We start from the raw sequence: 14,380 nt of genomic DNA, 5'->3' as shown, positions 1-14,380 counted from the left end.
GCTCTGCCAGGTGATCAGTACCAGAGTTAATTGTAAACAATATATTTCAAGTTCTGTAATTCAGTCTGTATAGAAGCTGTGGTGAATTGGAATTTCTACAATGGCCTTTGAAGGGAGGGACTGCTTTGCAAACCTAGTCCTTATAAGAAGGGAGCAGACAGTAGGGTGCCCTGGGTCATAGGAAATCTGGGGTTGTGACAATCCACATATCAAAACTCCATAAAAAGAGTGATTGTAGTAAAAAAAGTCACTGAAGGCAAAAAATAGACATCTCTTGGATCCATATTTATTTTTAATCAATGACTTCCGTGTCAAATTTACTATGTTAAAGGTCAAACAAGATTTTTAGGACTGCCACCACTGCAACATCAACATATTATCTGAAAATAAGTCATGTTAGATCTGACTCATACATCACCAGATATCACACAACAAAAACTGTAGAATCAAAATGTAGCTGGCAGCTTTAGATGATAATAACTGAGGCGGAATAAAAGACAGCACATGCTCTTCTGCAGCTCTGCTGACTGTACAGCGTTAACAGTAATAAAATACTGATTTTTTTAAAATCAGTAAACCTAAGCAGCTATGACTCAGAATAAACACTTGGATACAGCCATGTGCAGTCACCAGGTGCCATTTTTGCATTCACCTTTATAGCCATAATCACACTATGTGGATTGTGTCCTCCACCTTACACCCACTTCCCCATTTTCTCTGGCAGATTTGTTTTCATTCCATAATGCTTCTTCTTCTTCTGCATAAATCATTCCACGTGAATCTTGAAGTTTAATGTTTGTTTGGCAATTTCTTCAGTTGTAAATTTGTTAGAAAAGGTACCATGCAATCTCTCTAGGGCTAATTATCCTCCATAGTTAAAAGTCAATCTTGTTATCATGATGTATTATAAAATTTAAAAAATCTGTAAGTTTACAAGTCCATCTGATAGGTAAATATTATATGAAGATCGATGCATATGGCATTAGTGTCAGTGATGAATTGGAGGTTCCGTCTGTACTACATCTGAATTGTGAATAATTTTATGAAATTGTATGATGAAATTACTGCATCATGGAAAGCCAATGTGTGTGTGTGGATCCTCCATGAATTAGCAGGGTTGTCGACATCTGATTTAATAAATGCCAGTGAAAATGACGTAGGATCAGAGGCTAAAATAGGGAAACAAGTTAAAAATTATAGTAGAACCTCAGAGTTACGAACACCAGAGTTATGAACTGACCAGTAAACCACACACCTCATTTGGAACCGGAAATACACAATCAAGCAGCAGCAGAGACCCCCCCCCCCAAAAAAGGCAAACATAGTACAGTACTGTATTAAATGTAAACTGCTAAAAAAATAAAGGGAAAGCAGCATAGTAAATTTTCAAAGCTGTATTAAGTCAATGTTCAGTTGTAAACCTTTGAAAGAACAACCATAATGTTTTGTTCAGAGTTACAAAAATTTCAGAGTTATGAACAACCTCCGTTCCCAAGGTGTTCATAACTCTGAGGTTCTACTGTACTTAGACAAGTTAGATATTTTCAAGTCACCAGGGGCCTGATGAAATACATCCTAGAATACTCAGGGAGCTGACTGAGTTGATATGTGAGCCATTTAGCGATTATCTTCGAAAAATCGTGGGAGACTGGTGAGATTCCAGAGGATTGGAAAAGGGCAAATATAGTTCCAATCTATAAAAAGGGAAATAAGGGCAACCTGGGGAATTACAGACCAGTCAGCTTAACTTCAGTACCCAGAAAGATAATAGAGCAAATAATTAAGCAATCAATTGCAGATACCTAGAAAATAATAAAGTGATAAGTAATAACCTGGATTTGTCAAGAACAAATCATGTCAAACCAACCTAATTGATTTCTTTGACAGGGCAACAAGCTTTGTGGATAGAGGGGAAGTGGTAGAGGTAGTATATCTTGACTTTAGTAAGGCTTTTGATACGGTATCACATGACCTTCTCATAAAAAAAACTAGGGAAATATAGTCTAGATGGAGCTACTATAAGGTGGCTACATAACTGGCTGGAAAACCGTTCCCAGAAAGTAATCATCAGTGGTTCGCAGTCACGTTGGAAGGGCATAACGAGTGGGGTCCCACAGGGATCAGTTCTGGGTCCGGTTCTGTTCAATATCTTCATCAATGATTTAGATAATGGCATAGAGAGTACACTTATAAAATTTGCGGACAATACCAAGGTGGGAGGGGTTGCAAGTGCATTGGAGGATAGGATTAAAATTCAAAATGATCTGGACAAACTGGAGAAATGGTCTGAGTAAACAGGATGAAATTCAATAAGGACAAATGCAAAGTACTCCATTTAGGAAGGAACAATCAGTTACACACATACAGACAGGGAAATGACTGCGCAGGAAGGAGTACTGTGGAAAGGAATCTGGGGGTCATTGTGGATCACAAACTAAATATGAGTGAACAGTGTAACACTGTTGGAAAAAAAGCAAATATCATTCTGGGATGTATTATCATAGAATCATAGAATATCAGGGTTGGAAGGGACCCCAGAAGGTCATCTAGTCCAACCCCCTGCTCGAAGCAGGACCAATTCCCAGTTAAATCATCCCAGCCAGGGCTTTGTCAAGCCTGACCTTAAAAACCTCTAAGGAAGGAGATTCTACCACCTCCCTAGGTAACGCATTCCAGTGTTTCACCACCCTCTTAGTGAAAAAGTTTTTCCTAATATCCAATCTAAACCTCCCCCATTGCAACTTGAGACCATTACTCCTCGTTCTGTCATCTGCTACCATTGAGAACAGTCTAGAGCCATCCTCTTTGGAACCCCCTTTCAGGTAGTTGAAAGCAGCTATCAAATCCCCCCTCATTCTTCTCTTCTGCAGACTAAACAATCCCAGCTCCCTCAGCCTCTCCTCATAAGTCATGTGCTCTAGACCCCTAATCATTTTTGTTGCCCTTCGCTGGACTCTCTCCAATTTATCCACATCCTTCTTGTAGTGTGGGGCCCAAAACTGGACACAGTACTCCAGATGAGGCCTCACCAGTGTCGAATAGAGGGGAACGATCACGTCCCTCGATCTGCTCGCTATGACCCTACTTATACATCCCAAAATGCCATTGGCCTTCTTGGCAACAAGGGCACACTGCTGACTCATATCCAGCTTCTCGTCCACTGTCACCCCTAGGTCTTTTTCCGCAGAACTGCTGCCTAGCCATTCGGTCCCTAGTCTGTAGCGGTGCATTGGATTCTTCTGTCCTAAGTGTAGGACCCTGCACTTATCCTTATTGAACCTCATCAGATTTCTTTTGGCCCAATCCTCCAATTTGTCTAGGTCCTTCTGTATCCTATCCCTCCCCTCCAGCGTATCTACCACTCCTCCCAGTTTAGTATCATCTGCAAATTTGCTGAGAGTGCAATCCACACCATCCTCCAGATCATTTATGAAGATATTGAACAAAACCGGCCCCAGAACCGACCCCTGGGGCACTCCACTTGACACCGGCTGCCAACTAGACATGGAGCCATTGATCACTACCCGTTGAGCCCGACAATCTAGCCAGCTTTCTACCCACCTTATAGTGCATTCATCCAGCCCATACTTCCTTATCTTGCTGACAAGAATGCTGTGGGAGACCGTGTCAAAAGCTTTGCTAAAGTCAAGAAACAATACATCCACTGCTTTCCCTTCATCCACAGAACCAGTAATCTCATCATAAAAGGCGATTAGATTAGTCAGGCATGACCTTCCCTTGGTGAATCCATGCTGACTGTTCCTGATCACTTTCCTCTCATGTAAGTGCTTCAGGATTGATTCTTTGAGGACCTGCTCCATGATTTTTCCAGGGACTGAGGTGAGGCTGACTGGCCTGTAGTTCCCAGGATCCTCCTTCTTCCCTTTTTTAAAGATTGGCACTACATTAGCCTTTTTCCAGTCATCCGGGACTTCCCCCGTTCGCCACGAGTTTTCAAAGATAATGGCCAAGGGCTCTGCAATCACAGCCGCCAATTCCTTCAGCACTCTCGGATGCAACTCGTCCGGCCCCATGGACTTGTGCACGTCCAGCTTTTCTAAATAGTCCCTAACCACCTCTATCTCCACAGAGGGCTGGCCATCTCTTCCCCATTTTGTGATGCCCAGCGCAGCAGTCTGGGAGTTGACTTTGTTAGTGAAAACAGAGGCAAAAAAAGCATTGAGTACATTAGCTTTTTCCACATCCTCTGTCACTAGGTTGCCTCCCTCATTCAGTAAGGGGCCCACACTTTCCTTGGCTTTCTTCTTCAAGCGTGTTGTAAGCAAGACAAGAGAAGTAAATCTTCCACTCTACTCCGTTCTTTTTAGGCCTTAACTGGAGTATTGTATCCAGTTCTAGGTGCCACATTTCAAGAAAGATGTGGACAAATTGGACAAAATCCAGAGAAGAGCTACAAAAATGATTAAAGGTCTAGAAAACATGACCTATGAGGGAAGATTGAAAAAACTGGGTTTGTTTAGTCTGGAGAAGAGAAGACTGAGAGGGGACAAGATAGCAGTTTTCAAGTACATAAAAGGTTGCAACAAGGAGGAGGGAGAAAAAATTTTCTCCTTAACCTCTGAGGATAAGACAAGAAGCAATGGGCTTAAATTGCAGCAAAGGGAGTTTACGATTTACATTAGGAAAAACTTCCTGTGAGGGTGGTTAAGGACTGGAATAAATTGCCTAGGGAGGCTGTGGAATCTCTGTCAGTGGAGATTTTTAAGAACAGGTTAGACAAACACCTGTTAGGGATGATCTAGATAATACTGTACTTAGTCCAGTCCTATCTTGAGGGCAGGAGACTGGATTAGAAGACCTCTAGAGGTCCCTTCCAGACCTAAAGTTTTATGATCTTTCCACCAGGCCAAAGATAGCGGTGAGTGATCTGCACTACTCAAATTTAGACAACTCAGGACAATGGGTATGCTCGACTTGGGAGACTTCTTCCTCTTGTCTGAAGGGAGAGGGATTTGGGAGTAATGGAAAAATACCCAAAGGCAGAACAAAAGCAGATGACCCCAGCAGGAGTCCATGAATGGACTCATAGGGAGAGCTGAGGAGAGGGGTAGAGCCATTTTGCACCAGAGTAAGAGGAGGAAGACTGCTGTGGGACAGGCTAGGCAAGAGAACAGGGGACCCTGCCTCCCTATCTGAACACATGGTACCCCAAGGACTCCCAAGAGAAGGGGAGTTAGTGAGGGTTATTGTGTTCAGGATGTTTTATTGTTTTGTATGATCTATACTCCCCTATGCTTTACATGATTAAATATAAGGAGCACGAAGACATTAGACTGTACAAAGTGTGTGTGTAGCCTGCGTCACAACTCCTGCAGGCCCTTGAGAGAGCTAAACTGTAAACCAAAGCTTCACATCTTTGGGGAGGAGTTCTGGGATAGTGCAGTCTTTAAGTACTGGAGAGTATGAAGGTTCAGCACTGTGCTCAGAGGGGCTAGGCAGCTGGACAGGAGATTTCTACACTCAGGGAGGGAGGGTGCCAGATAGAAGGTCTGTGCACTGAGAGTGTGCCTGGGGACCCTCAGGTTGGTGCCATGACTGGACTCCAGGAGCTTCAAACACACCAGTGATCCAGAGCAGAGGCGTGGATTCCCCTCACAGCAATCCTAGTGGGTGGCCAAGAAGGGGTTCCCACTAGGATCTGTGACAGTGTGCTCACAGAGTATTCCAAAGATATATTTATTTAATGTGTGCATAGTCGTCTAGCCAAGTGATAGCATCTTCAGTGCCGTGATGCAGTTCGAGGCCACCGCTGGCATTCATCGACAATGTGCATCATTGTCTGTGTTGCAAGACAGCCGCACAAAGGGCTGTCATGAAAGCCCCAGCGATACTGGTTGGCTTCACAGAGACCTTGCCTGATCCAGAACCTGTTCAACAGGGACCATTGGCGATGGGGCAGGTCAAAACCACGTGGGCAAATTGTGGGGTTGGCGACGAGGGACTGGTTGGGGATTATAACAGATATCCATTCCTCTCGCCAGAGTGTTTCCGCCCTAACATCCTGGCATGGCAGATGAGACCATAATGGGTGACGTGACGGCAAACGTGCAGCTAGTGGTTTAAAAAGATCATTGTACAGCAGCAGGCTTGAGTTGGTGTGTATTTTCTCCAGTAACTTGCCAGTGGCAATTTCTCGTCTGATATGAGGTGGAGCGATATTGCTCAGAACTGGGAGCCATGGGAGTGGAGTCGGACGCAGGTATTTGTAGGAGTATTTGTTCAGAGCTCTCTCTACTTAACAACTATCCAAATTTTTCCACAGACTAAGAATCTACTTTGTTTTCATGATCCTATTTTGCTCTTACCAAGTCAAATTCTCAACTGATGTAAACTGATGCAGCTCTATTGACTTCACAACAGCTGAGTATCTCAACTATGTCCCGCTGGAAGCTTATCTGACGTTGTCAAAGCTACTCTAAAATCACATGCATATCTACATTGCTGCTATAAAGAACTCTGCATTTACCAACAGTGGTCACATTACAGAATCTGAGTTCTTTCTTATTCCAGGTATAAAGAAACAGGGTATGATCCAAAACAAATGAAGTCAACTGAAAGACACCCATTGAATTCAGTCAGTTTGAATTAGGCCCAGACTGCACTATCTGAGATACCACAGTCGGATAAATATTGACTTATAAAGTATGACCACTTTAGTTCCAAAATTATATCAATTAAAGCACTTTACATGATGAGACTCACTGTTTTCTATGACAGGTTTCAGAGTAACAGCCGTGTTAGTCTGTATTCGTAAAAAGAAAAAAGAAAAGGAGTACTTGTGGCACCTTAGAGACTAACCAGTTTATTTGAGCATGAGCTTTCGTGAGCCACAGCTCACTTCATCGGATGCATAGCATATCGTGGAAACTGCAGAAGACATTATATACACACAGAGACCATGAAACAAAACTTCCTCCCACCCCACTCTCCTGCTGGTAACAGCTTATCTAGAGTGATCATCAAGTAGGGCCATTTCCAGCACAAATCCAGGTTTTCTCACCCTTCCCCCCCCACACACACACACATACAAACTCACTCTCCTGCTGGTAATAGCCCATCCCTCTTTGAAACCTCTCTTTATAATGCGCATGATAATCAAGGTGGGTCATTTCCAGCACTAATCCAGGTTTTCTCACCCCCCCCCCCACACACCCCCCTCCAAAAACCACACACACAAACTCCCTCTCCTGCTGGCAATAGCTCATCTTACAATGTGCACAGCAATAATCCAAGTTTAACCAGAACGTCTTGGGGGGGGGTTTGTAGGAAAAAAACAAGGGGAGATAGGCTACCTTGCATAATGACTTAGCCACTCCCAGTCTCTATTCAAGCCCAAATTAATAGTATCCAATTTGCAAATGAATTCCAATTCAGCAGTTTCTCGCTGGAGTCTGGATTTGAAGTTTTTTTGCTTTAAGATAGCGACCCTCATGTCTGTGATTGCGTGACCAGAGAGATTGAAGTGTTCTCCGACTGGTTTATGAATGTTATAATTCTTAACATCTGATTTGTGTCCATTTATTCTTTTACGTAGAGACTGTCCAGTTTGACCAATGTACATGGCAGAGGGGCATTGCTGGCACATGATGGCATATATCACATTGGTGGATGTGCAGGTGAACGAGCCTCTGATAGTGTGGCTGATAAAGGAGTACTTGTGGCACCTTAGAGAGCCACACTATCAGAGGCTCGTTCACCTGCACATCCACCAATGTGATATATGCCATCATGTGCCAGCAATGCCCCTCTGCCATGTACATTGGTCAAACTGGACAGTCTCTACGTAAAAGAATAAATGGACACAAATCAGATGTCAAGAATTATAACATTCATAAACCAGTCGGAGAACACTTCAATCTCTCTGGTCACGCAATCACAGACATGAGGGTCGCTATCTTAAAGCAAAAAAACTTCAAATCCAGACTCCAGCGAGAAACTGCTGAATTGGAATTCATTTGCAAATTGGATACTATTAATTTGGGCTTGAATAGAGACTGGGAGTGGCTAAGTCATTATGCAAGGTAGCCTATCTCCCCTTGTTTTTTTCCTACAAACCCCCCCCCAAGACGTTCTGGTTAAACTTGGATTATTGCTATGCACATTGTAAGATGAGCTATTGCCAGCAGGAGAGGGAGTTTGTGTGTGTGGTTTTTGGAGGGGTGTGTGTGTGGGGGGGGTGAGAAAACCTGGATTAGTGCTGGAAATGACCCACCTTGATTATCATGCGCATTATAAAGAGAGGTTTCAAAGAGGGATGGGCTATTACCAGCAGGAGAGTGAGTTTGTATGTGTGTGTGTGTGGGGGGGGGAAGGGTGAGAAAACCTGGATTTGTGCTGGAAATGGCCCTACTTGATGATCACTCTAGATAAGCTGTTACCAGCAGGAGAGTGGGGTGGGAGGAAGTTTTGTTTCATGGTCTCTGTGTGTATATAATGTCTTCTGCAGTTTCCACGATATGCTATGCATCCGATGAAGTGAGCTGTGGCTCACGAAAGCTCATGCTCAAATAAACTGGTTAGTCTCTAAGGTGCCACAAGTACTCCTTTTCTTTTTACTGTTTTCTATGTATAATTTCATTGATTCTTTGTGTTCCCCCGTTTGTTTGTTTTATCCACCTGTTGATTATAGCCTTACACTTAGATTTTAAAGTTTTGGGGCAGGCATGGCCTCTTTGTTAGATATCTGGATAATACCTAGCACAATGGGGCCCTGGCCTCTAAGTGCTACTATAACACAAATAATATCTAATTTTTAAATTCTACATATACACATATACATGCATATGAACAAACACACCAACGTATACCTATACACCTGAATAATACTGCGTCTAAATATAAATTATAAACTTTTTGCATGCAAATCGAGAGGATCCTAATGGAGTTACACCTAAAAGGTGGTGTATTTTATGCATTACATTTAAAATATGCAGTTAACTAACCATCGCTGGACATTGTTTCTTAGGAAAATTCTTTGCAATATAGAGCACTAATTATCCTCACTAAGAAGATGAAAGAGTTGTTATACAAAACCTGTCAGATTAAATTGGGTAATCTTCTGTTGCCATTACTTCAATAATTAGAATGGAAACAATTTATGTCGTAAACCTGTTAAACAAATTGTTCCATGTCACCAATTCTAAACATATCAACAGAAGTTTTATTATAAACTGAAATTGCTTTCACTGTGAAAGGGAACCATTCAGCTAGTTCTGTTTTTCCTTTGCTCTGTCTATGAAAAATTACCAGGATTTCAGAGATACTTTTCAGATACTAAATGAAGCTTCTTTTTCTTATAAGATACAGGCAACTGAATAATGGAAATACTTTTTCACACAATACATAATTAGGCTTCGGGATCCATTGCCATATGAAATCACTGAAGCCAATAACTTAACAAGATTAAAAAAAGGAATTGCATATATATCACGAATGTCCAGAGTTGTTTATAATTATAAACAACAACTTCTGGAGGGGGTATTAAACCTCATGATTCAGGGATTAAGTTAAATTGCTAACCATTAGAGATCAGGATGAGACCTACTTCAGGGGGCTGATTATCCTACATCTGCCTGCTGCACGGTTCTTATGCCTTCCTCTGATGCTTCTGGTACTGGCCAGTGTCTGGCAGTATACAGGAGTAGATGGGCCTCAGGTCTGATCCAGTATGCCAAGTCCTATGTTACTATGAAAAAAATAACATTGGATCTTTCTCTCTCGCCTTGTTTTTATCATTCACAAGAAATGAGTAAGTAGAGCACTTGAAAGCCAACTCTGACAGTTTCATTATATTTCCTTTTTATGGTGGACTTGAAAAAAGATTGGCTATAAAAGTCACTTCGGGGGTTCTAATCTGCCTTCATTCTAATTGACACATTATTACATGAGGGCAAATTATATTTGGAAAAATAAAGAATATTTGTCTTCTACTGTATACTGCAGATGAGCAAAAAATAAGCAAGATTCTTAAAGTGTACTGTGGTTGTTATGAGCTGTAGTTACTCTACCTATTGCAAAACAACAGAGCATTTTGCACAGCTGGCAGAACCCAGGCTGAAGAACTTGCTCCATCAGTGGTCTGGAGCTGGCTGGCTGCCCAGCCCACAAAAAGGGCAGAGTAGCTGAAGAGAGGATGAGGACAAGGCAGCTAGGAGATTAATTGATTTCACACATCTTCCACACAGCCTCCATCAGGTTGGCTTCTATGGAGACCTGTCCAGAATTTAAAGTTCCCTTCCCTTCAAGAATAGAAGCAATGGTAATTTTGATTGCTTTTTTTCTCTGAGGGTCAATCCTCCCTGTATGTAGCTGTTCCCATAGGAGTAAGACGTGGGTATGAGTGCAAATTGCAATTAACTGATCTAGCCCTAAACCCCACCCTCCAGAAACAGACCTGATATGCACCGTTACCCCCTCCACCCTGCACAACTAGGCTGCATATGGCAGAAATCCAAAATCACCCAAACATTCTGAGATGGGAATATAATGTATTACATTTTCATTCACAGTAAATGGTATGAAACGGATTCAGAGGTGTTATAGTATTTATGATGTACCGATTTGATTATTAGGGGCTTGATCCTGAACTACTGAAGTCAATGGGAGCCTTGCTGTTGATTTCAACGGGCTCAGGATCAAGCCCTAGGTGGACACAGAGCTTTGATAAAAGATTAGAGATAAACGTATCTGCAGAATTTTAGATCTGGCTGAAATTACTCAGCAATGACAGTGTGTGTATTATCTCTCTACTTTTGTGCGGAGTAACTGTATGTATCCAAGTTAATATTAATATAATTATAATATATACAGCTTATATGTGTCTCAATTAAAAATTTAAAACATTTTGTTTCCTGGCCTACAGCACCAGAACTTGAAAAAACAATTCTTTTTGCTAATAGTGTACAGAGTAGGATAATTACTCCTAGACTAATTTTCAGAGGTGCTCGATATCTACAATTCCCACTGATTCCAAAGATGCCTTTGCACCTTTGAAAATCAGGCAATCCAGCAATAGGACATCAAGGAGAAGAATATAATGGATTTATCTAGCCAATAGACACTTTACTAATCCAATAGCTATACTGTAATTTTATAATAGCTAATGGAGCAGTGTAAACCCAGTGTCTGTTATTTCCTTTAATGAACTTCAACATGACAGATGTGTTATAATCATACAGTAAGCATTTCAATAAGTCTTGTGTTTTGTTTTATATTAAGAATGAACATCTAATTGGCTAACAGGTAAAGAATATTGAACTTTATACTGAAATTTGATAGGAGTCAATAATGTGCTGCAATAATATGTTGGTTTTTATAGTCTTACAACAAGCATTGTATTGCAATACAGCATGTGGTCAGGGACTATTTAGAAAAGCTGGACGTGCACAAGTCCATGGGGCAGGACGAGTTGCATCCGAGAGTGCTAAAGGAATTGGCGGATGTGATTGCAGAGCCATTGGCCGTTATCTTTGAAAACTCGTGGCGAACGGGGGAAGTCCCGGATGACTGGAAAAAGGCTAATGTAGTGCCAATCTTTAAAAAAGGGAAGAAGGAGGATCCTGGGAACTACAGGCCGGTCAGCCTCACCTCAGTCCCCGGAAAAATCATGGAGCAGGTCCTCAAGGAATCAATCCTGAAGCACTTACATGAGAGTAAAGTGATCAGGAACAGTCAGCATGGATTCACCAAGGGAAGGTCATGCCTGACTAATCTAATCGCCTTCTATGATGAGATTACTGATTCTGTGGATGAAGGGAAAGCAGTGGATGTATTGTTTCTTGACTTTAGCAAAGCTTTTGACACTGTCTCCCACAGTATTCTTGTCAGCAAGTTAAAGAAGTATGGGCTGGATGAATGTACTATAAGGTGGGTAGAAAGTTGGCTAGATTGTCGGGCTCAACGGGTAGTGATCAATGGCTCCATGTCTAGTTGGCAGCCGGTGTCAAGTGGAGTGCCCCAGGGGTCGGTCCTGGGGCCGGTTTTGTTCAATATCTTTATAAATGATCTGGAGGATGGTGTGGATTGCACTCTTAGCAAATTTGCGGATGATACTAAACTGGGAGGAGTGGTAGATACGTTGGAGGGCAGAGATAGGATACAGAGGGACCTGGACAAATTGGAGGATTGGGCCAAAAGAAACCTGATGAGGTTCAATAAGGATAAGTGCAGGGTCCTGCACTTAGGACGGAAGAACCCAATGCACAACTACAGACTAGGGACCGAATGGCTAGGCAGCAGTTCTGCGGAAAAGGACCTAGGGGTGACAGTGGACGAGAAGCTGGATATGAGTCAGCAGTGTGCCCTTGTTGCCAAGAAGGCCAATGGCATTTTGGGATGTATAAGTAGGGGCATAGCGAGCAGATCGAGGGACGTGATCGTTCCCCTCTATTCGACATTGGTGAGGCCTCATCTGGAGTACTGTGTCCAGTTTTGGGCCCCACACTACAAGAAGGATGTGGATAAATTGGAGAGAGTCCAGCGAAGGGCAACAAAAATGATTAGGGGTCTGGAACACATGACTTATGAGGAGAGGCTGAGGGAACTGGGATTGTTTAGTCTGCGGAAGAGAAGAATGAGGGGGGATTTGATAGCTGCTTTCAACTACCTGAGAGGTGGTTCCAAAGAGGATGGTTCTAGACTATTCTCAGTGGTAGAAGATGACAGGACAAGGAGTAATGGTCTCAAGTTGCAGTGGGGGAGGTTTAGGTTGGATATTAGGAAAAACTTTTTCACTTCGAGAGTGGTGAAACACTGGAATGCGTTACCTAGGGAGGTGGTAGAATCTCCTTCCTTAGAGGTTTTTAAGGTCAGGCTTGACAAAGCCCTGGCTGGGATGATTTAATTGGGGATTGGTCCTGCTTTGAGCAGGGGGTTGGACTAGATGACCTCCTGAGGTCCCTTCCAACCCTGATATTCTATGATTCTATGTGAGCATTATAATAGTAGAACACACCAAAGCCCATTCTATTGCCCTCATTCACGGTGACAAAGCCAAAGTGTAGCTGGAGGGTGAGTTAACATCTGACTGCTGGAAGGAAATACAAGTGCCCCATCCGACTTCCCCCCTTGGTCTCCTTTATCTGTCCCCCCGAACCACCTCACTGTCCAGTAATTGCAACCCAGTGATTTTAAATCCACCAGTCACAAGGCAAAGAAAGCCCATGAAACAATCCCAAGGCAGTTACTCAGAGGGGAGGGGGAAGGAGATGGAGCACCTTCCCTTCCTACTGCCTAAGTGCTGAGGACCCTGCAAACCCAGTGGAGATGGCTCTATTGTTGTTTTTAATGAACAGTGGTGATGATAGAGTTCATCAGGGACGTTGCTGAAGGGGCAATAATTGCCTGATTGGACTTAACTAGCTAGACTGCTAACCACATCAAAGTTTATACATACTGTAATTTCACATAGTTTATGTATGATTTGCTTTGATTTTCTGTGTGCTCACTAATAAATATTGCTTCACTGAAAATATTTTGCAAACTGGCTCCAGATAATTTAAATCTGGACCCTTTCCTAAGAAGCAGTATATTGTAGTCTCCAATTTGACACAAAACTCAGATTTTGTTAGAACTGACATTTTCAAAACTAAAGATTGAGCTAAAGGTTTTCCATTTTTAAAAAAGATTGCATTAGAAATAGTTGTTATTGAACAAATATACATTACCCTGATATTAAGGTAATAATACCAACAATTAAGATTTGAAAAGTTGAAAATGAAATGGACTAAGCAAAAACAAAAACTGATTTAACTGATTTTATTGTCTATATTGTAAAATGTGAATAGTAGACAAAATGTACAAATACTGACAAGTAAATTAGATTTTAAACATTATCTCCATATTAATTTAAGGGGATGTGAGCAACTTAGATTAGGATTTTTTGTTGTGGTTGTGTACTGGAAGTAAATAGAACTTTTTGTTTTAATGCAACTTTAATTGGACTTCAAAATTCAGTAAGCGCTAAATACAAAAGAATGTATTTTCAGGATTTTATTCTAGATAAAGAGTATCTAGGTAAAGAGTACCTTATTAATTCTGCATCTCAATAATTTGTTTCTTCATGCCCAGCTTTCTTAAATCAATATCACTACAAAGTAGTAACAGTAATATGTATTCATTTCAGCAGTGAGATACAGGATAACTACCGAAAAGATCAATATTGTGCATGTACTTGCATATCTATGGTATATGTCTTCTAGACAGAGATTTCAGGGGAGATTTTGTGCTTAACTCCCATTGACTTTCCATGGGAGTTAGAAATCAATTTGTGTATTTGAAAATTTCCTCCATCTAAATCTCACAAACTAATAAAGTATCATTAACTGTAAACAGAGAGAAAAGTGGATGAGTACTTATGGTA

The 14,380-nt window shown here is 41.7% G+C and overlaps 1 protein-coding gene across 2 annotated transcripts in view; it reads right to left on the bottom strand.

Annotated features, from left to right (window-relative positions):
* Nucleotides 1-14,380, bottom strand: part of ZFYVE28 (zinc finger FYVE-type containing 28) — a 300,215-nt gene that overhangs the window by 59,520 nt on the left and 226,315 nt on the right. The gene's annotated exons all lie outside the window — the stretch shown is intronic.

The sequence above is a fragment of the Natator depressus genome, chromosome 4 (genome assembly GCF_965152275.1).
Source record: "Natator depressus isolate rNatDep1 chromosome 4, rNatDep2.hap1, whole genome shotgun sequence".
Classification (NCBI taxonomy): Eukaryota; Metazoa; Chordata; order Testudines; family Cheloniidae; genus Natator; species Natator depressus.
Note: the sequence above shows the minus strand (reverse complement) of the source record. Positions and strands in the feature narration are given on the sequence as shown.